A 13,290-nucleotide genomic window follows, 5' to 3' on the forward strand; every position below is an offset into this window, starting at 1 on the left:
GCTCTACATTTGAATGAGCTGCTTCTGAAGCATTTCTACAAGCAATACAGTATAGTTAACAGCTGGAATTCCTGGCAGACTCCTCCTAAAAGTCTGCATACAGGAGAGAAATGGAGTACAACATGACACTTAGCAGACTCAGAAAAATGCACAACCCCTGAAGTCCTTCATCTAGGGTTCAGTCACCAGTATGGCCAAACCTGGATTTGAGGCAAAAGCCTAATAAACACTTTCTGTTGGAATTATTCTAGCTGTATCAGAGCCAGCAAGACACAGATCACACCAAAGCTATGCTGCTGTACATTTTAACAGTCTCTAAAGCAAAAGGATTATACCACTATATATCAGCATAACATACATGGGCTGTACAGCATTTACCAGTACAGAAATAAAATGTGAAAACAAAAATCAGGTTTCTAGCATATCTATAGTGACACCAGTACATGAGGCATTCAGAATAGAAGTTTAGAAAGGGAATGTTTCTCGTTTAACAAATACAGACATGCAGCCAGATTCTGGAACAAACTGTTTCTTTTTTTTAAAACGATGTGTACAAGTCCCTGGTGTAGGCCCAGTCCTAACTGTAGTTGCTTAATCAGTGGTGCAAAACTGGTGCTAGGCAGATTCCTCTTCTTTCACCTCAACACAGAGGACAAAAGATAAAATGTGAAGTGTATGGCACCTAAGATGCAAGGCGAGGTGAGAACCACTGAAACTAGATACATTTCTGTATTCACTATGCTAATCAAACTACACATCAACTTTTCTTCTACATAGCTTTAACTGGAGAGTCTCTTTTCCTTTTTTTGCTGAAATCGTAATTCAAACTGAAGCATACTACTGAAACTAAGGCCTTAACAATTTACCTGCCATTTACTGTCCTCACCATTTACTTTTTATCTCTTATCTGGAACAACACATAAATTCAATTCTAATTCCAACCCTTTGTATCACCCCTCTTCCAACTTTTCTTTTAGTTGATTTTATTTCACCAACGCAACCACATTTGAATATAAAATCCACAAGAAATATTTAAACACACACACCCCCTTTTAAAAAAACTGTATACATTTCTAATCATATTCAGCTTCATAAGAAATATCAAAGCATGTGTTTCATGACAAACATCTTTTTTTATCTATGCCATTGCTGTATCTAACCATCTATGGATAAAATAAAGTAGCTACTTTCATTATTCTTTCCAAAGAAATTCACAGTAAATTTCTATAACCTCACAGTTATAGAATGGAAGTTACTTTACTGTATGGTTCTGAAGAAGCTTTAAATATAAAATAGGAGAATACAGTGAAGTGACACATAAAAACCTGCTTCTCCCATACTACAAAGCATAGTCTTACCGTTTTAATTTCCGCAGTCTCTGTGTTTATGCTTCCCGAACTGCATTTTGACATCATGATATCAGCCTGTAGATTAATCACATAATTTGCAAGCTTCGGCTCTTAAAAACAACAACAAAACCTATGAACTATAAAAGTGGTTTGAAAAGGGAACTACAATAGCAGAGTTAATTTGGCAATTCAGTTGCTTATAAGCATTTAAATATGTCAACCCAACCCTACACTGTAACTTGCTGACAGAAAATGAACTCTCTAAGTCCATCCTGAACATGAATTGTTTCAGTTTAGTATTAGAAACAAAAATTTAAAAGAGTGATTTAAAAGCTAATTTTTGGTAGTTTAAATGTGCAAGTAAAGCATACTTCCCTAATCCTATTTAGCAGGTTACTATGTTTAATGTTAATAACCGGTTTATGTAAGAAATACAGTAACAGTATGTTCTACATAATTTTACTATTTCTCTATAATAGTACTGCTTTTTCCATGCACATGTATTTTCATTTCACTTGAGTTAAACGTTAAAAAGAACCCTAAAATCAGAATTCAAACTTCTTTAAAGTATTTCAATTTGAAGCAGCAAATAATACAGTAAACTCATGAAAAAAGCAACAACCATTTCTTCCTATGTACATTGACACGTTTTTTAATGAAAGTAAAAATATTGTGCAATTATGATGGTGATTTGCATAAAAATACATTGAACTATAGAAGTAAAGATAGGAAAGATAGCAATTCATGACGAAGAATTTCACAGATAAATTAGCCATTCTATAAAACAACTTAAAACAAAAATACCTCATCTAAGCAGTCTACAATGTTCTCAAAGCTCTAAAATAAAAAATTTACACAATATGTTCACCTAAAGTATGAGTTTTCCCAGACCTAAAAAGAGAGATTCTGAAGTCAATTTTTTAAACATCAATACTGAAAACTTAAATGCAAAATGGATCTTGATGAAAATTTCTACTCCAATCAGTTTCATAAAGTTAACAAGAAGGACACTCCCAAGATTACTTCAGTATGTTCATTTTTACCTCAAATGCTGATGCTGAGCTTTTCCAGAGTCTCCAAGCCTGTAATTTTGTTTCACCCTAGGTAACCTAAAAGGCAATATAAAGAGAGAGCATTTTAACATGAACTGCCATAAAAATCAATTGTGCCATGTGGTAGTCTGCTTTCTTGCATTTTAATATTTAGCTCTGTAGCAACAGCACATGGTCCTTCAAAATCTAATTATCATATGTCCTTTTTTGGCTAGGGATACAGACAGTCAGTGTCTGAAAGATCAGCCTTGGAGTGCTCAGGAGATATTTGCATATTTTGTTTTATCTGCTAAAGTAATTGCTAGCTGAGTCCAACTAGATTTACAGTTCTCCTCTCCTGTGCTCCCTCTATGCATGTTTCACCTAATAGAGTACTGAAATCTTGAAGAAACCTATCATTCAACACATTTTAAAAAAAAATCTTAAAGAATGAATGTTTCAAGAAAACAAAATAAACAGTTGTTTTATTTTACAACAAGAATATGTAGGGAGTGCAGCACAGAAAATCTGATGAGTACTGCATTCATGTACAAAACAGACCTACAAAAATTTTATTCCCAGGGCTGCTTTTAAATTCGTGTTTGCACCATACACACATCCTTTTTTTCTGCACAAAATACAGCAAATTGCTGCTAAGACAAAGCAACTCGAACTTAAATTTAGTATAACATGTCCCTGTTATGCCTAGGTTATTCGTTTATTCACTGCCTCCAAAATGTGAACCAGAATATGTATTCCACTGAACCAGAAAATAGCCTAACAACAGACAACTGTCACATCTCCTGTAAAAATACAGAAATATACACCACTTTGTATTTGCAAGAAAAGCAGACAGGAACAATATAGCATTTAGTTAAAAAAAGGTTCAACTCTGTCAGTAAAGCTAATGTCATATATGGCTTCACATAGCAAATTTACTTTATTCCCTAATCATTGATGGCAAACAAAACCAATATCAGCAGGTAAGATCTGGGAGAACCACAAAAAGTATGTAATTCTCCACCAGCTCCAACAATTTCCTTCGGCACATCAAAGCCGTAAGCCAGAAGATTGCAGCTTTAATCGATTGGCAGACATGAATTACAGTAGGCCCTTTAATGCCGAAGCCAACATAAAACCAGACAGGCCACATTCCTGAGACGCAGTCAAGTTCTAGTACAAAACAGCGAGCTTATATCACATTAGCATCTAAATGATGTTGGTGCACCCACTTAGACAAAAGCCTGTTGCAGTAGATGGCCAATCCTTCCCCCTGCAAGCCAAAGGCGCCCGCTGCTTGCCAGCCATCCCAGCTGAACAATGGACACGGCGAGGGCTCACCACAGCGAGTACCATAACCAGCCCCTCCGGCATTTATTAACTGTAACAGGGGAGTCCAATCTGGTAAGATTTTTTTTTACCACATAATTTTTTTTATATGTATATAATTTTACTCTACAGTGACTCGGGAGCTTGTTAAAAGAAAGCAAAAGGGACAAAAAGGACAGATTAGTGACACTGACATTGCTAAAAATAAGACTTCTAGAATGTCTTCTATTGAACAGTAACACCACCATTTTTTTTTTTAAAAAGTTTCTATGAAGAGCGCAACATTCACATATTCTATCTAAAGGTAGAAGGTGAGAGTTCCAAGACAATTAACTCCAAATGTGTCTAACTCAAATACTCAGAGAATAAAGCAGCAACATGAAAAAAAATCAGTTCCTATAAAAACATCAAGAGAAGCATCCAAGAAGTGACACACCAGTCACTTCTGCAAATCTCCAGTGCTCCAGCAATCTGCAAGCGACCACTCGTTACTTCTGCAAATCTCAGCCAAGACCTTTAAGTATCTTGGCTATTTGCTACTTAAACGTTTGCTAATACAAAAACCAAGTCTCCAAATATATCGAAGATATACAGAAGAATGTATCAACAAGTTTTATTTTTATTTCCTGGTTTTGTAATTCAGTATTTGAAAATAATCATGTGATACCTAATCGTCGCTATTAAAAAAGATTGTTAGAAAAAGGACTGAAATGTTAGAAGTGAAAGACCTACTGACACACTACAGGCAACAGGCTGAATCTGAAACACAGACTATCACATTCTTGCTCTTCAACATCTTCTGCAGTTGAAATTGAACTATTCTCTCCATCCCAGTAATGATGTTAATATTTAACTAAACCATTATTGAAACTGTTAACAACCTGAAAATGAAGTTCTTGTCTTGCGAGAAGATCTATGCAATTGGACTCTTAAACTCACAACAGAGCTATGATGAAGTGAATCATCTTCATGCAAATACAAGTCAATTCCAGCGTGAATCAAAGTCCTGTAGCACCAGAGGGGGTAAGGTAAAAACTACCATTACGATCAGAAGAAAAAGTCTGTCTGGGCTGGCATCCCATCTCTCTGTAATTACAGCTGGTCGCAGATGTTGGAGGGGCGAGGGGGTGACTATAAAACAGGACTCATCTGTCACGACCCAAACTGGGCTGCCCAGAGAGGATCGTGGAGGTTCTGTGATTCCCTTGGGCTAAATTAAGGTGAAATGAGACCAAACAATCGAGTAAACTCTTTATTGACGGTCAACAGCAACCTGAACTTGGAAAGCATAACAGTAGGCAACCCGAGCCAGGAAAGCGCAACGACAGGCAACGTGGGTTCCAGTTCAAATACTCGTATGAGGAAAGGGAGAGGGAGGACGAGAGTGAGGGGCCACGGCCGCCCACCCCGCCATGTGGGGGTGACCGCGGCAGCGCCCCTGGCAGCGGGGGCCGGCACGGAGCAGCAGCACGCACGGGGCCCTGGGAGCTGTGTCTGTCACAGGCCAGGCCCCGCCTCCAGTCTCGCCCCCCTCGAGGCTCGTTCCAGAACGTTCTTCACCTTCTGCAGTGGCGCCATTGGGGGGGGGGGGGTGGGCGCGAGGGACCTTTCGGGTGGTGGTGGCCCCTTCCTCAGATGAACTCCACGACGGCGGAGCTGCGCATCCCTCCCCCCTCCCCAGACAGGCCTCCCGGCTCCAGCTTCTCACCTGTGGTGCTGTGCAGACCCCGACTTACCGCTATGGAGACCTTAACTTGCCTCACCACAACGTTTGAGACATTAACTCTTTCAGTCTCTCACACTACCCTGTGGCTCAAACATTGGCTGTATCATCTTCATCCAGGGTGGTGATTCTCACATAGAGAGGATAGAGAAGATACAAGTCGCGAGATCCTACATTTTACAACTGCAGGGCCGATCATCAAGAACAAGAACCCACAGCCCAACACTATATCAATACTTAAAAGAATCAAAATAACTTCCCTCTACAGGTGATCCCCACCAGGATATGTTATTACAGGAAATGTGTCCACCATAAAGCCACTCAGAGGTCTTTGTCGTCAGCAGACTTTGTGGTACACTGGTCTTCAAAATTTCACAAGATGCATTCCATGGGTTTTCCCATGTAGATCTGTTCAGGATTTGATACGAGGCCCCTCTACTGTCTTCCCATGTGGGGTCTGGATTTGATACATTTCAATTTTTGAGTGCCTCATCTAGTATTTTTGTAAGATTGATGTTAGTCATTGCAAATTTAAATCCTTCCTCCACTGACCCAGGCAGGGCAACACAGAATTCCCTGATCGGTTTGATCCCAAATGTGCACAAACTCTTCTATCAATTCCCAGGCCAAATTGGCAGATTTTCCCCATGTTCCCACTATCCTAAAAACAAGCAAAATAAGGCAAACCTTACCAGCCATAATGTTAGCACACTTCCTATGAACTCAAAATAGCCATACCAATTCCCCCCACACAACCGCAAAAAGAGTAAGGTCAACCCCTTTACCCCAGCAGTGGTAGAGAAGAAACACATTTTCCAATCCACCTTTCCCCAACGCAAAACCAGGCCTAACTGGAGCAGGCAACCAATGCAAGCAATGACCCGCTCAGGAACCGACAACGTAAGTCCCATGGTGGGTTTCTGGCAACCTGTGAAACGTATACATGAAGATGAACAATTAAAAGGATGGCACAGTCCACCAGGTACAAATTCAGTGATCTCTCCCGTGTGCATCAGTGGCTACCCAGCTTCATGAGGTTTCAGAGTTTGCTTCAGGAGCCCACTGGTACGTTCAACAACGCCATTCGCCCAGGGGTAGTATAGAGTGTGAAAAATCCATTGGATCCCTTCATCCCGTGCCCACTCTGAACCACCCCAGCAGTAAAGTGGCTTCCGCTATCCGATTGGATTGATTGGAAGTTTGGTAGGTAACTAAACCATAGCTTCAACCCTTTCACCGTGTTGTCCCCTGTTGCCTGTCATACTGCTTCTGCTTGAGTTAGTCCTGACACCACTGCAACCCCTATAGTACATACTGTTTCCCGTCAGAGTTCCGAAATGGACCGATGCAGTCCACTTGCCCAGTTTCCCAGAGGCCCCTTCTACTCCGTAAATGGAGAGGGGGTTCTTGCAAGGGATGTCTTCCCAGCTGGGTATGACACCGACTACAGGCAGAAATGATGGGGCTGCCCAGCCCCTGCGACCGGCTTCTTTGGAAAGGTCTTTAACCCCTGAATGACCACGCTTCAAGTGTAACCACTCTAAACAGATACTCCCACTTTCTTCCTCAGCTTCTGCTGCCATTATAGCTAAGCGGGTTAGCCAATCTACTTGATTATTCCAAATGCGGGCTGGGTGATCCCCCTTTTGATGTGCAGCTAGCTACCCATCCCACCAAAAAGGTCCTGTGTTTAGCAATGTTTAAGATTTCTTCCCATTTTTTGGCTTCTCACCTGTGGTGCTATGCATACCCCAATTCATTGCTATGGAGACACCACAATGTTTGAGACATTAACTCTTTGAGTCTCTCACACTTATCCTTCTCTTTCATGTGTTATTCCAGCAACCTTGTATTTCAAATATTTTTCTTTGGTTTATTATGATACAAACAATAACATTAGTCAGAAACCACAGTATAAACTCCCTACTACCACAGATTAACTCCAAAACAAAAAACTCCTAGCATCCAAAGAATTAAGCCTTCTCCATGGAAGTCAGGGGAAAAAAAACACCCCACCCACAACAAACCACCTACACTCAGGACACATCTCTCTAAATAAAAAATCTGAGCTATATGAACACTCTGAAACACATTTAATAGATTTAACAGCAATTATAATTAAATTATTCCACATAGTATTTGATTCATTTTTTTTCCAAGCTCCTGCTTGAAAACTAACCCACAGAAAAATCACAGCTAAGTTTATAGATCCTAATTTATGTAGGTAACTATACTATTATATATCTATATCACAAGAAGGGATAACTGACCATCTCTGTGAATTTATTTATCATTTGGTCCTTTACTTGGATACCAAATTATTTGCTTGTGATTATTTAGTTTATTTAAAGGTTATGTTCAAGCCTTTCAGGCATCTATGTCTTTCGACAGGAAGGCAATTAAGCAGACATTAGGGCAGGGATTTCTCTTTTCCCCAATCCGGGGGCAAGCTGTGAGGCAAGTACAGTTCCAAAGCACCAATTATTCTTGCTTATGATAAGTAAAAGCAGCAGCTGCCCCCTGAATATAACCCCATGTGGGGATTTCAGTCCCATTATTTGCACAAACATAAATCCTTTCTCTCCATGTGGCAAAATGTCAAGTTCCCCAAAACATGGGTATTCTACAGTTTTCTGTTATCTCTGTGCCAGAACATCCAAAATTACTATGAGTCCTACATTACAAAAGGCTTTCTCTGAAGTCATTAATTGCATGATGCAAGACCTACAGATATCTGGGTTTTAAGTCACCCTCTAGAATTTCCACCAAGTCTGAAATAAGAGTTCAAATCTCCTGTAGTTGGTCATAATATCAATTTATGTATCACCCAAGAATCAGCGTACAAACATTTGGCTTATTTTCAAAAAATAATGTATTTATTAACGGTGCATCAAACTAACTCATCCTAATGCAGCCTTAAAATATGGAAGAATTATGTACTGGTTAGCACATTATTTACTCCAATTACATTTTGGGCTTTGTAGTTTTTAATCTGTCTTCCTAAAAAAAGAAAGGCTTCTCACCAGTTACACTACATGTCTGCACATGTTCTCTCCCTGCAAAGAACTTGCAGGCACACTACTGGAATTTTCTTTTATGTGAAGCTGGGATGAAGTCTATATTAAGTTCATAAAACTATGTAGCATAAAGAGACTATTTTTGCTTTCAAATTCCAAAGGCATTCAAAGCTGCTCAGATGCCACAGAATCCAATCTCCAGAGAGAACACGAGGGGGGGGGGGTGGGGGGGGGGGTGGGTGTGCACACGCGCTGTGTGGTGGTAATTAATTGATTCTTTCATTTTATTGAAGAAAAAAAAAGAAGAAAAAATCATTGGTAAGACACTTCCACAGGCCCACCAATTTTTTCCTCAGAATATGTAGGAATGTCTAAAGGTGTAGATGAAAATGCTCTGTGGAATACAGTGTTGCAAGGGCTCTCACTCGAGATCTGAACAGAATTTCCCATGCTGCAATTGCAAGAAAAGAATACATGTCCCTGATTGTAAAATGATCCAAATTAATTCCAAAATGAAAAATGTCATTAGATAAGGAAATTCTTAGTATCTTAACCTCCATATCTGGCTAACCAACTTACTGTGCAGAGCAGCCAGAAAAGGCTTTTATGTTGAGCCATTTCTTGTTTTAAGAGCTGAGAGTCAACCAGGCCAGTGTTGATTATCTGTGTGATGATAATCTCAAATCAACAAGTGCAGTGCGTTCTGCAACATTAATGGGCCAATGCTACAAAACTTTGCACACCGTGAAGCGCTTTACATAGATTCCAGGTATTTTGAATTTTCTATTTATAAAAATAACCTTTAACTTAACAGTAGTAATTAATACTTCCTATTTGAGTCAAACTAAAAAGAACGGCAATCTTTAACACAGAGGCTTTTATGTCCTCAGCATAGAAGCAGGTACTTAGATCATATATACCTAGTTGAATACAATGAACATCACACTAAAAAGCTGCAGCATTTTATAGATACTGTTATCTCCCTCCATGTAAATATATGCATTTAGAATAGAACATGATCATTCCTTTACATTCTTCACAGTTAAACAAACTAATATAAGGCTTCAGCAGGTCGTATCAGTTAACAATTTTTATTTAATGCAATCGATCTTCACTTTTCAGTATTGTCCAAAAAAGCACAAACATTTGCATGCTGACTGGGGTTTAAAACTGGTGAGACGCCATAAACATTACCTTTTAACAGTATAAAGCTAGAAGCTTCATGTAGTATTTTCATATCACAGGTTATTTGTAGCATTGTTGACCTTCAAGAACAACTGACATGATACTTGTCGTGGTTTAGCCCCAGCCAGCAACTAAGCACCACGCAGCCACTCGCTCACTCCCCCTGCTCCGGTGGGATGGGGGAGAGAATTGGAGGAGTAAGAGTGAGAAACACTCCTGGGTTGAGATAAGAACAGTTTAATAATTGAAATAAAGTAAAATAGTAATGATAATAATAACAATATACAAAGCAAGTGATGCACAATGCAATTGCTCACCACCCGCCGACCGATACCCAGACAGTCCCCGAGCAGCGATCGCTGCTCCCCGGCCAACCCCCCTCCCCCCCCCCAGTTTATATACTGAGCATGACATCACATGGTATGGAATAGCCCTTTGGCCAGTTTGCATCAACTCTTCTGGCTGTGCCCCCTCCCAGTTTCTTGTGCACCTGGCAGAGCATGGGAAGCTGAAAAGTCCTTGACTAGCATAAGCAGTACTTAGCAACAACTAAAACATCAGCATGTTATCAACATTCTTCTCCTACTAAATCCAAAACACAGCCCTATGCCTGCTACTAGGAAGAAAATTAACTCTATCCCAGCCAAAACCAGGACATACTGAAACTGACTCAGATATATTCAAGAATTTATTTGGGGAAAAGGTAGCAACAGGAAGAGATGAAGTCCTTATCTGAGGTAAAGTGGCAAAAAATAACATTATGCAATGAGACATACTTGTTTCGTGTATTCTCAGTCCTGAACTACAGGTAAGAGAAACTGGAACCGTTAGCAAAGATTTGAGGACTTCATCTTGTGCTGCATAACTTAAAGTTTTCATTGAAGAAAAAAAACCTTTATTTTTAACAGATGCCTCAAATGGAAGTCTCAGGTATAACAGTAAATACTGAATCATGAATGACTTTAAAAAATAGAAATACTCAAGATCTACAAAATACAACTGGAACAGCCTCCTCTCCCCAATATGCAGGATCACAGGTGTCTACATTGACTGAGAAGCTTTACATTTCAAAGCTTTTCTATTCTCCTTTGAAAGCTTTTCACATTCTGATCAACTATGAAAGACAGCACAAGGTCAAACAGATAAACAGCGTACCATGTTAGAGTTGTAAAGTAACCCATTCATAAGGGTCCCTTAGCTCCAATACTGATGCAAGTACGCACCAGTAACATTTTCAGCAGACAGACACAAATCAAAAAACAGACCCATTCCCAATTCAACCATCTGTCAATCTTCCACAGTAGCAGAATGAACACAAGATGAAAAAGAATAACTGCAGATAAAATAGGTATCCTTGAAAGATTTCTCTGAATGTATATTAATAGGTATCTTTGCCTAATGCCAAGTCTACATTACAGTTAAGAATCTTTTCAGCGCAGTGCAGCATTAGTACAATTTTTCACATTAACTCTGCACATTACATATACAGTAATGGATGCTCATACTATGTGGCTAAAAAAAAGTATTCAAATTACTACTCCTTATTGAATGATAAAAAGCTTCAAAAACTGAAATGAGCTGTTCTGCTACAGCCACCATTAAAAAAAAGGGGGGGGGGGGGGGGAAGCTAAATTTTTACGCTTCATTTCTCAGAATGGAGTGAAAGCTATTTCTGCATATAAGCAAAAGCATTCACAGCTATGCAAATGAAACGATAGTTCCAGACATCAAAGCAGTTGTGGTTTACTGAATACTGCATCACATTTAATGATTACTGAGGCAGGTTAGAAGGAAAGATAAAGAAATACTGCTGAACAATTCCACTTTTTCTATATTATTATCTAAAACCACTCAGGGCTGAGAAATAATGTTTTAAAGGAGTTAAATCCCTGTAAATGGTGCAGTTGAGGGTTTCTGACACTAGCTTTGGTTCTGGAAACAATACAATGAAATTAATATAGTACTGCACCTGCCAATTAACTCTTCTGCTGAGCACAACTCAGAATTAATATATTCCTATGGCTCATTCAATTCCAGACCATGTCTGAATAACTGGCACAATATTGCGCTGGGAAGACAGACGTACCTACAGGATCCTGGTCCATAGCCGTCAGCGGAAGGGAGTTCCTCTCCTTCTGTAACACTAAAATATAGTCCTGTAATTCAATCAGTTGTGAACTGCATTTTCAGGACAGAACACAAATATACTAGTTTCAGTAGAGCCTCTTTTCCAAAAAGTATCACTGTAGATTTTGCTTTACCTGAATTACCAGCTCCACAGCACTGGTTATGAAATCACAGTAGTATCAGAAAATATGAAGCACAAGAAAGAATTCTGTCCTGTTCTTACCACATCAGTTGTAGTTTCCACGGAAGTTGTCTAACCACCTATTATTATGCCTAATATCATCTAATTACCAGAAGTATAATAGCAGACATTTTACAGGTTGCTTGGTTGCAGCAACATTAAGCAGCCAATATCAAGCAACCATCAGCAAACACTCTGAGGTGTTTTACTATTTCATTAGTTCTGAGTTTTCAGGAAAAAAAATGTAGCCAAATTCTGTGAGGTCTACCTGACAGCTGCATCAGCAGAGCCTGGACTACCTCCCCTTTCTGCTCGTGTCCTAAGCTTCTGCTCTGGATAAATGAGGACCTACAAATAAGAAAAAGTGACAGCCTAGCAGGTACATTCACTGCAGAAATCCTGGTGACGGACAAGAAAACACCGGAAGATGACAGGAGAATCAGATAACTAGTTGAACACATCTCTACCATTTTGAATTTGGGAAAATAAAATACAGATTCACACATGATCTTCTGCAGTTATCACCATATCATTCTTCCAAACTGGGTTAATTTGAGAAAATCCAGGCTTCCACAGCTTATGATTCTTTCCAGGGCAGGCACATTGTGGAAACATTCCTTGACGCCTTTTTGTTGGGCAGCTCTGCAAATACTTCAATACTTTCACTTAGTGATGAGCACTGGATTAAGGAGTACTTTCTTGCCCTCATTTATCGTCGCAGTACCCTGCAAACGACCAACTGCAGCAGGTCAGACTGACTGACTATGTAGTTTTCCAGAGGGCAATCAAATCCAGACTCTTTGAAGGCATCCATGAAGCAGCACAGAAGGGGATGGAGAGCAGAGTAGCTGTAATGAACACGTAACCTTTTAGGCAGGATCAGAAGAAACACTGCCAGCATTTAAATGACGAAGAACTCAATCTAGTTACGAGGGGATAAAAGGAAAGGAGCAAGTTTCTAGAAGCAAACCAGAAAAAAGTGAATGCAATCGAAGTCTTGGAAAAGTAGATACTTGTGCTTAAAAAACCCTCACACTTCACTAGAAGTCCTAAGATACCAAATAATTTGGTTTAAAAGAAGGGGAATAATCAAGCATTTTAAGGTTAATTACTCCACCATAACATCCCAATACATTAAGTCTGATTTAATCAAAAGCATTAACACCCCTTAATTTAATCTTGATTTATGCTGGGGAAACCTTACATATAAGGTTTCTTATGTAACTAACCTTTCTATCAGAACTTATTTCGGGTTTGTGTTTTTCTTTAGAAACAAGTGCTTCCATATTGATATTATTTACCTTGATTTGCAGCTATCAAATACATACATCTGATTTATTAGGAGGGC

At 39.4% G+C, this 13,290-nt stretch overlaps 1 protein-coding gene across 1 annotated transcript in view; it reads right to left on the reverse strand.

Moving 5' to 3' along the window:
- DICER1 (dicer 1, ribonuclease III) overlaps nucleotides 1-1,383 on the reverse strand; it is a 44,893-nt gene extending 43,510 nt beyond the window's left edge. Inside the window, exon 1 of the mRNA XM_009485885.2 lies at nucleotides 1,359-1,383. The gene's annotated coding sequence lies outside the window, so the exon portion shown is untranslated. The remainder of the gene's footprint in view (nucleotides 1-1,358) is intronic.
- Nucleotides 1,384-13,290: the final 11,907 nt, after the last annotated feature.

The sequence above is a fragment of the Pelecanus crispus genome, chromosome 6 (assembly GCF_030463565.1).
Source record: "Pelecanus crispus isolate bPelCri1 chromosome 6, bPelCri1.pri, whole genome shotgun sequence".
NCBI classification, from domain to species: Eukaryota; Metazoa; Chordata; class Aves; order Pelecaniformes; family Pelecanidae; genus Pelecanus; species Pelecanus crispus.